This window comes from Cavia porcellus, unplaced genomic scaffold (genome assembly GCF_034190915.1).
Source record: "Cavia porcellus strain 051 isolate PalLab524CR breed Dunkin Hartley unplaced genomic scaffold, mCavPor4.1 scaffold_29, whole genome shotgun sequence".
Lineage (NCBI taxonomy): Eukaryota > Metazoa > Chordata > Mammalia > Rodentia > Caviidae > Cavia > Cavia porcellus.
In genome coordinates, this window is record NW_026947512.1 from 10,346,830 (window position 1) to 10,361,566 (window position 14,737).

The 14,737-nt window shown below is 44.0% G+C and overlaps 1 protein-coding gene across 2 annotated transcripts in view; it reads left to right on the forward strand.

Moving 5' to 3' along the window:
• Tnr (tenascin R) overlaps positions 1–14,737 on the forward strand; it is a 427,384-nt gene that overhangs the window by 122,460 nt on the left and 290,187 nt on the right. Inside the window, exon 1 of one of the 2 annotated variants that reach the window (XM_063240217.1) lies at positions 14,085–14,105. The exons of the other annotated variant lie outside the window; for it this stretch is intronic. The gene's annotated coding sequence lies outside the window, so the exon portion shown is untranslated. Of the gene's footprint in view, positions 1–14,084; positions 14,106–14,737 lie in introns of those variants that run through there. 2 annotated transcript variants of the gene reach the window in all.

Consider the following 14,737-nt stretch of genomic DNA (forward strand, 5'->3'; position numbering starts at 1 on the left):
GCGGGGTGAACAGAAGAGAACAAATAGTTGCTGCTTAGTCATTTGGGATAGAACCTCCCATGTGAAACAGAGCTGTGGTTTAATGACATGGAACAAAAGCAGCTAAGCAGCTGCCAATATGCATCCAGTGGAGGCCAGAATTGTGATAAAAACAAGAGAGGGAGGAGGAAAGTGGCAAGACCAGCCTGGCTGATTTGTAGTGTCAGCATTGATACGGCATTTATATTTGTGGATTCTCTGAAGAGGAGGTGCGCTCTAATGATATCAGTTTAAATCTCGAGGCCAGAGATATAATCACATGCCATTATTCCTTAATTACATGGTAACTACCATGCCATTACTTCCTAACTCTAGTCTAATTGCAACTCACTTCTGATTAGCGGGCAATAAACATTCGCAAACAGGGTCCAGGGTCCGAGATCTATTTCCATAACATTTATTCATCGTAAGTCAAGGAATGCAAACATACAAATTGGGAGACTGCAGGGAGTCTGCCCCAATAATTATTATTGAGAACATTTGTTAAGTTTGAATGTCTCTTCAGATTAAATAACCAAAGTTATTTTAGGGAAAATATAGATTCATCTACTTAAGCATAATGCAGAATGTCAGTGTTTGGAGTCTGGAGTCTTGAATTCACATTCTCCTGTTTTATTTACTGGCTGTGTGATCTTAGCACTAAACCTTTCTGAGTATCTGCTTCCTAATCTAAAATTGGAACAATAATAAAAACTACTTTGTAAAACTATGCATTAAAAAGATCATTTTGTGAAAAAGGTCTGTGCAATTGAAAGAGAATGTTGCGTAGTTATCACTAATATTCCCAGGGTGAAGGATGTCCTTTGATAGTGACAGAATGTGAAACAGTTATCTGAATGCCTTAAGCTAGTACTTCTTAGACCTCAGCATGCATACAGATGGAAATTTAGGTTGTGGGCAGCAGATGTGGGATGGGGCTTGGATTCTGTACTTCTAACAATGTCCTAGGTCATGTCGATGCTGCTGTTCCACAGACCACAGCACGAGTGGAAGGCTGTAGGTCATCTTCACCTAAGAAGCCAGCTGTAGAACGTAACAGGACAGGAGGCTAGGTGGGTAGGACAATTTTGTGACCATGTGATCATTGTGCTCTACATCCTTCTTTAGTTTCTATTGTTTTCTCCTCCTGTGCAGATGGCAGCGACTAACTTGGAAGTGTAGTTGGGAAGACCAGCACCAGGTGGCTGAGGTCAAGTCCTAATCTTCAGGGCCCAACACTAACAGGATAACTCTCCATGGGAAAAGGGAATAGGATGATGCTGAGGAAAAGATGTTTTTTTCAGGCGATCATTAAATATGTCCCATATCCAAGAACTGGTGAATGCGATGGCATGGTGGTCTTGGGCAGGGGCTGCAGACAGGCTGTGCCTTCACAATCTGCAGGATGTCTGAACCATAGGAGAGGCTCAGCTACTGTCTGTCAGAAGAAGAAAAGAGAAAAGCATGGATGGAAGGAAAGGAGGGGAGACAGAAGAGATGAGTTTGGCTTTGGAAGGCAATGCTTCTTTCACACATTTGTTAATGGCTGGCGCTGAAAAAACTCCAGAATGATAGACGTGATGGGTAAAGCCGGGTAGCATCCTCACTGTGCTTTTTCAGACTTTCACTTCATAGTCTAAAGCATGGAGCCTCAGTGGAGCCTGCAGTCACACAGGCAGGGGAAAACTAGTCCCAGTTTCCCCACTTCTCGAGCCTGCCTTCATGCCTGAGCTCCTCATACCAGACAACAAAAGCAACTTGCTCCTGCAGCATCCTTCAAGGTCAAGCTCCCGCCCAAGATGAGGGGCCACTGCTAGAACCTAGCAGGGGCTACCAGTGTGTACGCCTCTCCTTGATTCCTTCAGCTCTAAATTCCACGAGATCATGAAAGAGAATGAGAAATCATTCTCTTTGATTTCCAAGAGAAGCAATTTTTGTTTCTTTTTCTCCATCTGACAACAGAGAGAAAGTTACACCAGAACTCCAGGCCCTCAAAGTTCTGATCCAGAGAGGAGCCTCTTTCACATGCTGGAAGCCCCAGCACAGCTGGCGTTACTTGCCAGGATCCAAGTAGGGTGGGTGCCTGAACAGGCCAAGGAATAGTGTCACTTTGCCAAGGTAGCATGTGATATATCCTAAGAGGCACAGTGCACCCTGGGTAATCCAGACTTGCCAAGGCAGCTGGGAACCTCACAGGCAGAGCCAGGCATGGACAGGGCATCCTTTGTTAGCAACCACCAGGGTATGATCAGGGTGAAGGACAAAATAACCTTTGCATTAATGTGTTTGCATCCCTAAGAGAACAGTATTGAACAGAACATTTGGAATCCTAACATGCCTTTCAGGATGGCATGGGGAGAAGTTATTGACCTGGAAGCCCATGGTACAACTCTGGCTGGCTCTTTGTCCTATAAAGGAAGAGCAGATCCTATCCGCTTACCATTCTTCAAGCCATTTTTTAAAATTACCTTAATCCAAGACCTATAATACATATCTTAGGTGAACAAATTAAATATAGTACAGTATTGCTTTTGCAACTCCCAGCATTGAGAAAGGAATGTCATTAAATATCCTTTTAGCATAGACTTCAGTGTGATTTCCAACCACCACATAGAGTAAAATCTAAATATACACTAGCATGAAATATTTTAGAAGCCTAATTGAAGGGTGCATGCTATGTTCATGATATAGATAGTAACTAGAGGTGTTTAAGCCTCTGGCTGTTTCTTTCCTCTAGTTTGCACAACTAAATGTGCCATTATTGGGGAGGCCATGCCACCTGCATGCTTCTATCTATATACTAGCTCCTGTGTATACCAGAGGTCCCTAAAGTCCAGAGAGCTCAGGAGATGATCACACTGACTTGGTGACTGGGCCGTCCTGGGCTTATTTTTGGTATTTTTTTCTTTTGTCAGGGAGCAAACCCAGAATCATGCATGCACTAACACACACTCTGTCACGGAACTTCTTCCCCAGCTCTGTTCTGTGCTCAGAGTTCACACATACAGGTTTCTCCCATGAGAAGATCCAGGCCTGTGTGACCTTGGAATTTACTGGGAGCCTCAGTGAAGGGCTTGGACCCCCCAACTTCCCAAGTATCATAGGGAATAAAGTCATAAGAAGGTGTTTCTTGCCATCTAAGAGGAGAGGTGGTAAGATTTTGAAAAGACCTGCTAGGAAAAGAAGGGAGAAAACCTCTGTGTCTTGACCCGTGGTTCGGAGCTCGCCCATGGTCCTTACTACATTAATAGTTCACCTTCGTGCCTCCCTGAACTCCCCTCTCCCTCCCAAATGTGGGCATCCCTTTCTCTGCTCCACATTGCTCTCTTCCTACCACATTCTGATTCAACACCAGGATTTTGATGAGTAAACTCAGTTCTTTAATGAAACAAATTACAAAATGAACACAAAAGCAAAGTGTCATACCTGAGGCCTTTTGAGGGTCTGCTACATGAATCATTCCCAATAACAACAGTAGTGCAAGGTAAATACTTTTGCTCCAGTTTATAGGTAATGGCACTTAGGCTTGATACGTTGCCTGAGATCACATAACTAATAAATTGCAGGGCCAGGACTTGACTGGGTACAGGTTCTCCAAAGTATATGCCTTGGCAAAATGCTACAAAATGTCTCTGAGGAGGTCATGGGTATTTGAATTGTGACAGCCCTTGAGCAGAGACAACATCGCGTCCATCTCTACGGGAGGTAGTAAGTCATGATTTGATATACACTGAATATACTGATTGTGACCCAGACTCCTCTGCCCTGCCAAGAAGGGAGGGCAGGAGTGTGAGAGGGTAAGAGAACACTGGCCTGGCTTGAAGTCCCAGAGGGCAGCGGAAGGCCATCTCATCAGGAGGTGATTGATCTAAACCCTCACAGTGACAATGCCACAAGGGACCTATAGATCCAGAGCACAGAGGAGCAGTCAGCTACAGAGGACAGGATCTGATGGTGGCATAGGATGATGACAGCATGAAGGGGCCAGGTTCAGAGGGTTGGGACACAAGCACTCCAGTGAGGTTGTGTCAGAGAAATATGTACACTGACTTGTAGCATTTGCCAGTATCTTTGGTGTACATGCTCTCACCATGGCCGATTTCAAGCTACTAAGGTGATGTTAACTCACTTATAATACAGTATTCTCCCCAATTTGACAATCCCCTTTTTACTTGTAGAATTAGGAAAGTACTGGCAAGGACTGGAACTCTGGCCAGCAAAACAGCACCTGGCTACTGGGACTCACAGGTCTGATGGGGATGCAAGAAGTTAGGTGGACTGTGGCCTCACCCTGGAGCTCTGTTCTACAAAGTTGTCTCATGCTTAAATGATATCCAGAGGGGACACGGCAAAGTCCCTCCTGGCCACCACTCACTAGCTTTCAACTTTCATCAGCATACAAATCTGGGTGTCTGTACTAAATTTATTTGCAGAGTACTTATTAATCCTTCCAGTCACCAAGTACTTTTAAAAATTTCAAAGCTCCAGGGACTGTGTTGGAACCATGGCTCCCCTTTCTCGACTGTAAATCTTAAAAGAAGGCATTGCCACAATGCTGCCACCGCACAAGGCCAGTAATGATTGTACAGTTGTTGATAAAATGACTGGAATCAAACTTGTTAATGGAAACAAAATTTTAAGGAGTTAAAACACATCTTTAGAGAACTCACGAGAGTTTTTTATTTCCACACTGTACCATTCTTCATTCTCTAGTCTTTTTCTCATCACATAAGTGGTTTGGAAGCTTAAAGACATCACAGAAAGACTAAGAGTACATTCATCAAGGTTAGGAGGTCTTTATTTCATTTTTAAAACTGCTGTTATTTTATATGTTTAAAAATGTGGGTTTTTTTTTTCTTCTCTAATTGAAAACAAAAATCTATTAGCCACAGCTGTGAAGTTTTCCGGGTGTTCTGGGCATGGAAACCCAGTGCTTTACTGCCTGTGGGCACAGTCTGAATGACAGAACAGGAGACTGACCCATTGATGGTGCCTGTTTCTGCTGGACATTTCCAAAACAGAAGGCCATTGCCCGAAACCTGAATGTCCCCTGAAATTCAGAGAAGCTCCTATACAATTCAGGGGACTATAAAATAAGAGTCAAATCTCTATAAAACCACAGAGGCCATTCAAAGGCTGACAGCCATCTTTATAGGAATATCTTTTAGCCCAAGACAGTGTACAAAACATCAAGGGGTGGGCTGGGGCCCAAAGGCAGGGCCTTCTGCATGACACCTGTAAAGCCAGAGGTTCCCTGGGATGGTGAAAGGGAAAGGTGGATGGTGAGGGAATCCAGGCTGGTGCTCTCCCCAGAAAACCCACCTGTGATCTGCTTCTCCAAAATCAAGATTGGGTTTGTCAAATACCTTCCTAGGAAAACTCCTAAGTGAGTGCCTAGAAGATTAAGATCCATATTATCCAATCTGTGACCTCTAAGGAAGAGCTCATCTTAAAGAGCCCTGAGGGAGGTTGAGCGTTTGATATAAAACATGACACATTTTCAATCGTTACCTGTCTGTTCTTTGTTCCCCCCTCCCCTACGGATTTAAATTCAATCTACAGCACTTTATTTTTCCTTCATGGCTTGATTACAGGATTAATCACGTTGTACTGTGTTACTTTATATGTCCGTCTCTCCTGCACTCTGGGAGCTGCTCAGTGACTATGCAGTGGGTTTCCTGTGTCCAGAATAAACCACACCACAAGACAGTGTTCTGTGCATCACTGTTTTGTTAATCAACCAACTAACTTCTTAATGGGTCAGAATGAGGAGGAAGGAAGAGAAGGAATCAAAAAAGAGCAGGCATGAAGGAAATGGAGATCAGGGTGGATTCTCATACATGTAAGAAATGGCTGTGTGGACAGCATTCCTTACTCACATGACAAAATGAGGAGCAATCCTAGAGAGCCACGGGGTTGGGGGATCAAAGGCTTGACTGCTTTCTTCTCAAATAAAATAAAAGGTCAAGCTAGTCTGCAATTTTTTAAGTTTAACAAAGGCTTATCAGTGAAGAAGTAAGCAAAGGGGAAGGAAGGGGTTTTCACAGTAACATGCAGGGGTGACCATTAACGGAGTTGGACAAGAGCATCCAACAGGCCAGTTTCTGGACCAGCAGAGAGCACCGAGCTGGCTGAGTAATCAAGGTAGGCATCATTTCCCACACAAAGGGGACTATGGAAACCCAAGCACAGAGGCTGGCATCAGGCAGGGAGTTGCTCCCAAAACTTGCCTGTCTCCCTCCTCTTTCGTTCTGCAGTACTTACAAGTTGCAGGGGCAACATCTCCTCCAGTGGTCTCAGAGAAGATGGAGGGGTGATCTCTGAAGTATGTCAAATAAAAAGGACAGACCAGACTGAGTAAGGACCAGACTTCATTAGGAGGGGTTATTGCAAGGATTGAAAGAGGCCACTACAATAAATAGAATGCGAGGTCACTGTGAGATCCGTGCGCACCTCAAGGTTAGACAGAAAGGGATTTTCTTTATAGGGAGGGAGAAGTGAGGCCAGATGGAACTGGTGCTGAGAGGTGAGGTGATAGTCATCGGTGATGTGATGGGACCCTGGAGGGCAGAACGTGGACTCTGAGGCCAGATCACTCTTAGGAGGAGCTGTTAAAGGGAAGTTTAGGTGAACCAAGGCTTAGGTGCCTGGTGGAAGAGATGGTTGACCCAAGTTTGTTCATAAGCACTTTGCTCCAGTGGCTTCATGAGGAGGAGTTCTTCAGTCCCTGAAGAGACCTTGACTGGGAATTTTGAGGGGTTTCCTGACTTTTCCCAGGTAAACAAGGGGAATATCTGTGAGTCCTATCAAGGTCAATGAGGAACAGCGCTCTGTGCAGTTAGTCATTTCCCAGAAGAGAAATGGTTGGGTATTTCTTAACCTAGTTGCTTTCCAGAGTCTCAGCCTTCAGGTAATGTTTAGCATTGCCAGGTGTGTGAGAAGCTCTTCTTATATTTATCCATTTATTCCAGACAGCCTCCAGACACCAGGAAAAGTTTGTTCTGAGATATGTTTTTTATGAGATAGTTGGTTATACTATTTGTCTGGAATCAAGCTTCTCCTTATATTTGGAATTGTTTGGGTCTCTAACTTCAGCTTTATCTTTTTTCTTCAGATGTATTTAGTCAGGTGTTATATATGTTTCCAAATTTCAACAGATATATAATACTAGTAATTCATTCCTATTAGCAAGACTTTCTGTCATGTGTAACAATGCATCAAGCTCTCTCAGTTGAGTGGGGTTTTGTGTTTTTGTTTTTGTTTGTTTTTTTTTTTTTTTTTTGGGTCATTTTCCTTTTTATTGGTACCAGGGATCAAACTCACGACTGCCTGCTTGCAAGGCAGGCACTTATGCCGCTAAGCTAAATCCCCAGCCCTGAGTGGGTTTTTTTTAATAAGATCATTTAAATTCCTTTTTCTTTATCTATGTTCCTATCAAAGCAACCTTCTGATTATGACTTGGTTTCCCATGTAGTTTGACTGTACAGGGAGAATGCACTAATCAGGAAGCTTTTTGTGGGCTGGCAGTACAACAGTTCTTATTTCATCTTAGTCGTTTGGTCATTTGGACATCTACCTCTGTCTCACACACAGCTCAGTTAACCAACTCAGTCTCCAGGGCCTCTGTCACTTGGCCAATGACAGAAGCTTGTCTCTAGCTCTGCAAAGGCCAAGTCCAGTAAGACAGGGATTTCTGCAACACACTCCCTGAAAATGGTACCATTAATGAAACCATTACTATAGCCAGCTGCCATTTTACAAAACCCTCAAGTCTCTTCCACAAACATGTGTCAAGAATGTGTAACCGCCAAATCATTTTGGCCTCAGCAGGCACCGGAAATGAGAAGAAGACAAACCGCACTCCTGACATTTGTTTTTTCCTTCTTTTTATTGGTCCATGCTGTTTATCCTCAGTCCTCACACCCATTGTCTTACACTCCTGGCAAGGATTCTAATGTGCTTTAAGTGTGTACACATTCTTACAAAGTATGCTACTGATTTGTGTTTTATATTTATGTAAGTCACGGGTTCCAGTTACTCCTTTCGCTCCCTCGCCCCGTATTTGGCAGCTCCATCCGTGTTATGATATGCACATTCCTTTCCCTGCTGCAAAGTGCTGTGTGTGCCATGGACAGTTTGTCCATTCCCAAAGGACAGACATAGAGAACCACACCACATTTCCCAGAAAACAGCAGCCCCTCATGTGCCTTGTAAGAGCTGTAAGAGTGTTTCCTGGGCTGTCTGCCCAGGAGCAGCACTGCCCCCTTCCAGGCTGTGCCCACCTAAGTTGGCCGAGGACAGCTGAACTCTTCTCTTTAGTGCTACTCTCAACTACACTCCCCTGCAGTGAAGGCTGAAGGGTCCCACAGCCAACAACTCTGCCACCTCAGGGCCTCATCCAGTTTGCTAATTGTCAGCCCCCGCCCACACACACAGGTTAAAATTTTGATATCTTATTGCTTTATTTTGCACATTTTTGGTTACTGAAATAGTTTGAACAACACAACTGTTCTTATAAAGCTTTGGGGTTGAAACTTCTCTTTCTTTCTTATTTTTAGACTTTGCCTATTTTTTCTATAAAGTTTGAAACTTTTTTGTTGCTTATTTGCAGAATTACAAGGTGTTATACATTCTATGTATGATAACCTTATCAGTAACTAGTTTTTCCCCCAGATATAATGTCGGTATCCACACTGACCATAAATCTTTAATTTTCAATTAATCAAATTTTGGCTTGTTGCCTTATGCTTTATGCTTTTGACTTCTGTTTTAAAAAGTCCTCCCTATGCCAATGGCAAAGAGTTATTCTATTATATTTTCTTTTAATAATCTTCTACCAAGCATTGCACTTTCTTCTTTAATCTGTACATAAGCCTGTCTTTGCCAGCAATGTTCCTTTAAAGGAATGTAGTTATGGTTTTATCCGGAAAGGTGCCCTCAGCAAATGTAGAAGCCAGATAAGTATATGAAATCTGCTGGTTTTCTCCACACCATCTTCTAAGCAATCTGTCCTTCCCTCATGGATTTGAACTGCCACCTTTATCATATATTAAATTTCCAGAGTAATGTGCATTACTAGAAAGTTTACTGATTAGATTCACTTATTTGTTAGAGTGTAATAAACTTCAGAAGATTTCTTGAAAATTGGAATAATAAATCCTCTAAAACCCAAGTTGAGCTGAAATGTGGGAAATCCAGTATTCCCAGGGTTGACTGAAATGTAGGAAAAACTTGTGCAGGTACCAAAGCTCTCTGGTTCTTCATAGTAAGGCATAGTCGCTTCAGGACAAGAGCCTCTTTTGTCCTTTCTCTGGTCATAAAAGTGACCAAGCTTAGTAGCAATCCGTTTATCAGTTAAACAGCTGCACTGTGATTAAAACTTTCATGATTTCGTGGAATATATTCCCTTATTAACTGTAGGAAAACTTCCTGAAGAAGCTTGTAGCACCTCAGTTTTACAGACAAGGGAGATGAGATGAAAAGAGATTAAATAAACATATCAATCAGCCTGCCCAGCAGATAAGGCACGGAGCTGGGTTTGAGTCTACACATGCTTAACTCCATCACCAATGACCCTTCTCTCTATTACATGCTCTTCACATTATTTTATTCTTTCTGACATAGTATTTACTGAATTCTGACTACTGCAAGACACCATACTTGGTACAGAAATGACTTTTCAGGTGAGGGCCCATCTTTGAGGAGCATCTACTCTTGGCTGTATGATAAGATGTATCACAAACAAGTACAACATATTGTAGGAAAGAAGAGCTCCATTGGGGGGATAACAGTGTTCTGAAGTTGCCCAGGATTGGGGAAAATGTTTTCAGTCTTTATCTCCTCCCCAGAGATACCCATCTCATTAGTCTTCCATGTTTATAATCACAAGAAGTTTGATGTTGACTGTAGGGTTGCATAAATGCTTAGTAAGATTGACACCAGAGACTTTTGGACTTCAAGTAATTAAAGGAGACAGCTTCCATCTGGCACATGGTATCTTTCACATGTGACCTGCTTTCAAGTTGGCATCTGCCCTGTAATCTCAAGACCACTCAGTCTCACCAACTCTCCACCAATGGCTAAGGAAACATACAGGCCAGAAGCTCATCAATTGCGGAAATACAGAAAGGAAAACACAGGAAGAAAAGGACTGGGCGAATATGTGCCAGAACAAATTGTACTACCACTTCCTATTTGAAAGGTTTTCCAGAGGCCAGGTGTCTCCCCAAAAAGGATAATGATCAAAGTGGCTCAGGAGAATCTGATCAGGGAGGGAGAAACAGAATAGAGATGGGAAAGAAGCCAAAGGGTGACATGCCAGAAAAAGTCTTGCTCTCAGCCTAATCTGTCAGAGAGCATCTTAGTTACAGTAGTTCAGGGCCTTGGTTTAGGCCAGGATGATCATGGGCTTAGGCCAGAGGGAGACAGGGCGGCGAAGGTCACACAGAGAAGGGAAGAGGACACAGAGAAGTCAGAGTTCACAGGCTGGGGAGGGCAGGGTCTTGAAAGAGGAGCTGCAGAGCTGCAGTGGCTGGATCTGCTCCACATCACCATCTAGCTCAGGAATCCTGCTGGGCTGGCGCTACTCCGAGGCATCTCCTCCCCATTGCACAGATGAGAAAGCAGAAGCACAGAGAGGTTAAAATATTTACCTAATTATTTACCTAATTACCTAAAATTATTTTAAGGTCATGTAAACTAATTCATGACACAGAGTATCAAGCTTCTAAATTTAGGTCAAGACCTCATATAGTTCCTTCTTACCACCTCATATCTGAGATAACAGTGGCTCTCAGGGCTCATAGGACCCTGCTCAGCACAGGAGAGCCTATGTTACCTTTTTTTTTTTTTTTTTTTTTTTGGTACTGGGATCGAACCCATGATGTTGCACTTGCCAGGCAGCTCTAATATCACTGAGCTAAATCCCCAGCCCTTCTTACATTTTGCATACATCACTCTCTATCCTGAGTCTGGCTTCTTGGAGGTTCAGCATCCTTCTGTGCAGGTATAGCCAGCCCACCAAGCCCCGTGCAGCCACAGACACGCTTCTTCCCTTGACAGAGGGCCCGTAGTCATCCAGAAGACTGATCTGGGCAGTTAAGGAAACCTTGGCGCCTGAAGAAGGCACTCAGAAGATGACAGGTCTGAATAGTCTGACAAATTTTTATTGCCCCCAAATTTCCAGTCCTGTAAGTCATGAAATAAATCTCAGCCCACATCAAATAAATGATTGTCTGTTTAAGAACGAAAGAGTGGATAAAGCAAAGAGCACACAGTTTGCCTCAGCTTCTTCTCTTGGCAGCAGGATTTTTTGATCTAGAGCTTTGCCTGGCCTTTCCCAATGCTAAATCTCTCCTGCTAACTCCTCTGATAGATGATCAGGTCAAACAGCAAAGAGTCGGCAAGGGTTAAGCTTGCTCTGGAGAGATTGCAAGGATGCCCAGGCAGGGAAGAAAGGAAGTCTGAAGGATGAGAAAGCTGTCATTGTTGCTGGTTTTGCAGGTGAGGTGGCCAGCAATTCCTTAGAGCAGCAAAGATTTATCAGCCAAAGCGGTAGGAAATCAACTGGCCCCATAATCTTAAAAGGAAAGGAAGGAGAAAAAAAATGCAAGAGACTAAGGGGACAGCGAACAACATTTTAGGACTGAAACAGAGGTCCCCTCTGATCCCTCATGGTTCAGCCTGTGCTTTCTTCATCCTTGACTGTAACAGCCTGAATTGTAATTGTCAATTTGCTTATCTGCTTCCCTGGCTACAATGCCAAGTCCGTGAGAATAAAGGCCCTGTCTTTTTCATTTGTGCTTGATGTACGCCAGGCCTAGTACAATGTGCACTACGTAGTATACGCTTGTTACATGCTTGTTGAGGGTGAGGTGAAGGCATGAATGAACTGGCAGTTTTAAAGTGCCAATATTGACCCAGGCACGGTGCTAGACACTTGACCTCCTTGAGTCATACAATCTCTCGACATAAGATAGATACATCATAGCCATTTTGTGGATAAGAAAATTGAAATTTAGAAAGGTCAAATAACTTTCCTGAGGCCAGACAGTAAATAAATGAAGAACCAGGATTTACACCAAGGTCTATCTGACTCCAAAGTCTATGGATTTTATGGGATCGATTATTTAATTGTAGATAATTCTTTACGCTAGGAGGTCTGGCTGCCCGAGGCGCAGACACATTCCCATTTTCCTTGTGCTGCCTACCATTTTGTCACCCCACCCTTAGCCCACCTTTCCTCCCTCGAGACCCTGGAGAAAGAAGAAAAGGAAATGCAGCCCAATCCATTAATTATACCCTGTCAGATGCTTCTCCCAGGGTGTTCTATTTGTGTATGCTTTCTCCTCCCCTCTAGGATGTCAACTCCTTGGGGGTACAAGCCACATTTTGTGCTTCTCTGGCCACTCCTCCCCCAGGAAGTTGTAGGTATGTTTCGGGTCACAGGCACTCATGAATCCCTGGCTTGTCGCTGCAGCAAAGGTGACAGAATGAGGGCGCCGGGGACCTAGGGGCTATGGCCCGTAAATAGGGGATGCGCAGGAGCTGCCTTTGAAAGCCCTACCAGTAACAGATTTAATCCATCAATGATACACAAAGCAGCCTGGTTCTGGAAGGACAAATGGAGTTTCACCAAAGGGAGAGGAGGGCATGAATGTAGGTTCTGGAAAAACTGGAGCACAGTGGAGTCAGCCTGTCTGTCTCTAATTCCCTTTCCTTCTCTGGGCAGCCAGATAGCATCAGCTAGGAAGTGGTTTTTGCTTCACTACTGCCCAGCTTTACCACGATGACCTTGGGCAACCTTCCCCCAGCTTGAGTCTTCTCAACTACAAAAGGAAGCTTGAAGCAAAACTCACTTCTCCAGCCCAGAGATCCTGGGAGCCTCCTGCCTTTCCAGACCTTTAATGTAACTGTTGCTTCTTAGGGCTGGTCAATAGCTAGGAAAGGAGGGAGTTACTGTGAGAGTCAAGAAGTGCTGAATGGAGCTGGTCATAGGACCACCCCTGGACGGTGGCCTGTGAGGAGCCTTCCATCTCGGCTGGGCTGAAGGGATGGATTAAGAAGCTGGTTAGAGGGGGAGCCCACCTCGGGCCGTCTCTTCCTCTAGGTGCTGCTTGGCGAGGTTATTAGGAGAAGGCAAAGCAGAACAGTTGCCACTGTCCTTGTCTCCCCACCTTTAGCCCTCTCTGGTCGGGCTTCTTCCTCACGAAAGACAAGGTCGATTAGGGTCTGATGCATCAAGCATGGGTTCACCTCTCCCGAAACTGCACAGCAAGGGTTAACAGCTTTTGAATCTATTCATTTGGAATAAAATAATGAAAACAAGAGAACACCCCTCCCACCCCACCCCCACCATGCTGCTGGAGCTGGGAGCCCTGAAGGGAGCTTGCCACCCAGCCGCATGGGCAGGGATAGACTTCAGTATGAAAGCTCAGGACTCAGGGAACAACTGGAAACCAGGAAGGTCTCCCCACCTTCAAGACCTCCAGAAGGGGTGAAGAGGTGCTGGATTGGCAAGAAGACTCCCCGTAACTCACAACTTGCAGAAGCCCAGGGTGATCCTCACAGATTGCTAAGCCAGCACCCCCGCGTTAAACCCTGAGATGGGGCAGTGAACAATGGCTATTGCTTAGCTATTAGAATCACACATCAGATCTTGTGACTTCAGTCTGAATGCATTGGGCTTTATTTTTAGTATTCTGTGCAAGGCTAACACTCCTTGCCCCTGCTGGTGTCCATTTAATTATTGCTACAGTGACTGATGAGAAGGAGGAGATATTAGCAGCCCCCTCCCAACTGGAAAAAAATCCTTTGTTAATGACTCAGGCCACCTTTTCAAGTTTTTACACATTCATGCTGACCCCTTCCTATTTCCCTTGAGAGCCAAGTGACTGGGCTTGAAGCAAACTCATTTTATTGATTTCTTAGGTTGGATAACCTGACACCTAACACCAATGCAGGAGCCCAGTTATCTCAATGCTTTATGTATGGGAAGCAGGAAAGAGTAGAAAAAAGGTTCCTGTAGCTGGAGCAAGAAGATTTATACTTCAGCGCCAGGTCCACAGCACATAGCTGGTGGATCACAGGTAAATCACTTTTGTTACCTCCTGCACTAAAATAGACAAAAATACACGTTTACTGACACTGACTTCTATTTCTGGGTTATTTCTTATCCCCTCAGAACGAGTGGACATCATTTTCACCATAATTTATTTCATATTTATGCATTTCTTTATTCTGCCCTTTAAGTAATATTTGAGGAAAGTTACAGAAGAAAAAGAAAAGGGTTGAATAAAAATATATGGCAGGAAGAATTAGTGTCTTACAATATGCACCACAAGATTTTTTTTCTGGGTGTAGGAAACTGGCTCTTTGTGGATTTTGGAGCTTTCTAGCAGCCAAATGAAGTCATGTAACCTGAAAGGAGCAAATATTCAAATTATTCTAGAGCTAAAAACTGAGCAGTTTCTCCTGTATCTGAGATGTGACAGATTTCACTCCTGCTAGTCTAATTGAGGGACATCAGGACACATAGGAGCTAACATCCTCAGCAACTTTGCAGACTGAGATGCCAGGGACTTCTCAAGGTTGTTCCTCATATTGTTCCTGAAAGCAGGGGGACCTAGTGTCAGCAGAGAATTCATAAAAGATTCCCTGCAGATTGGAGATCGAAACGATGTGTGGGCCGTGGGTGTGCATCTCTGTGTTAGGTCTGACC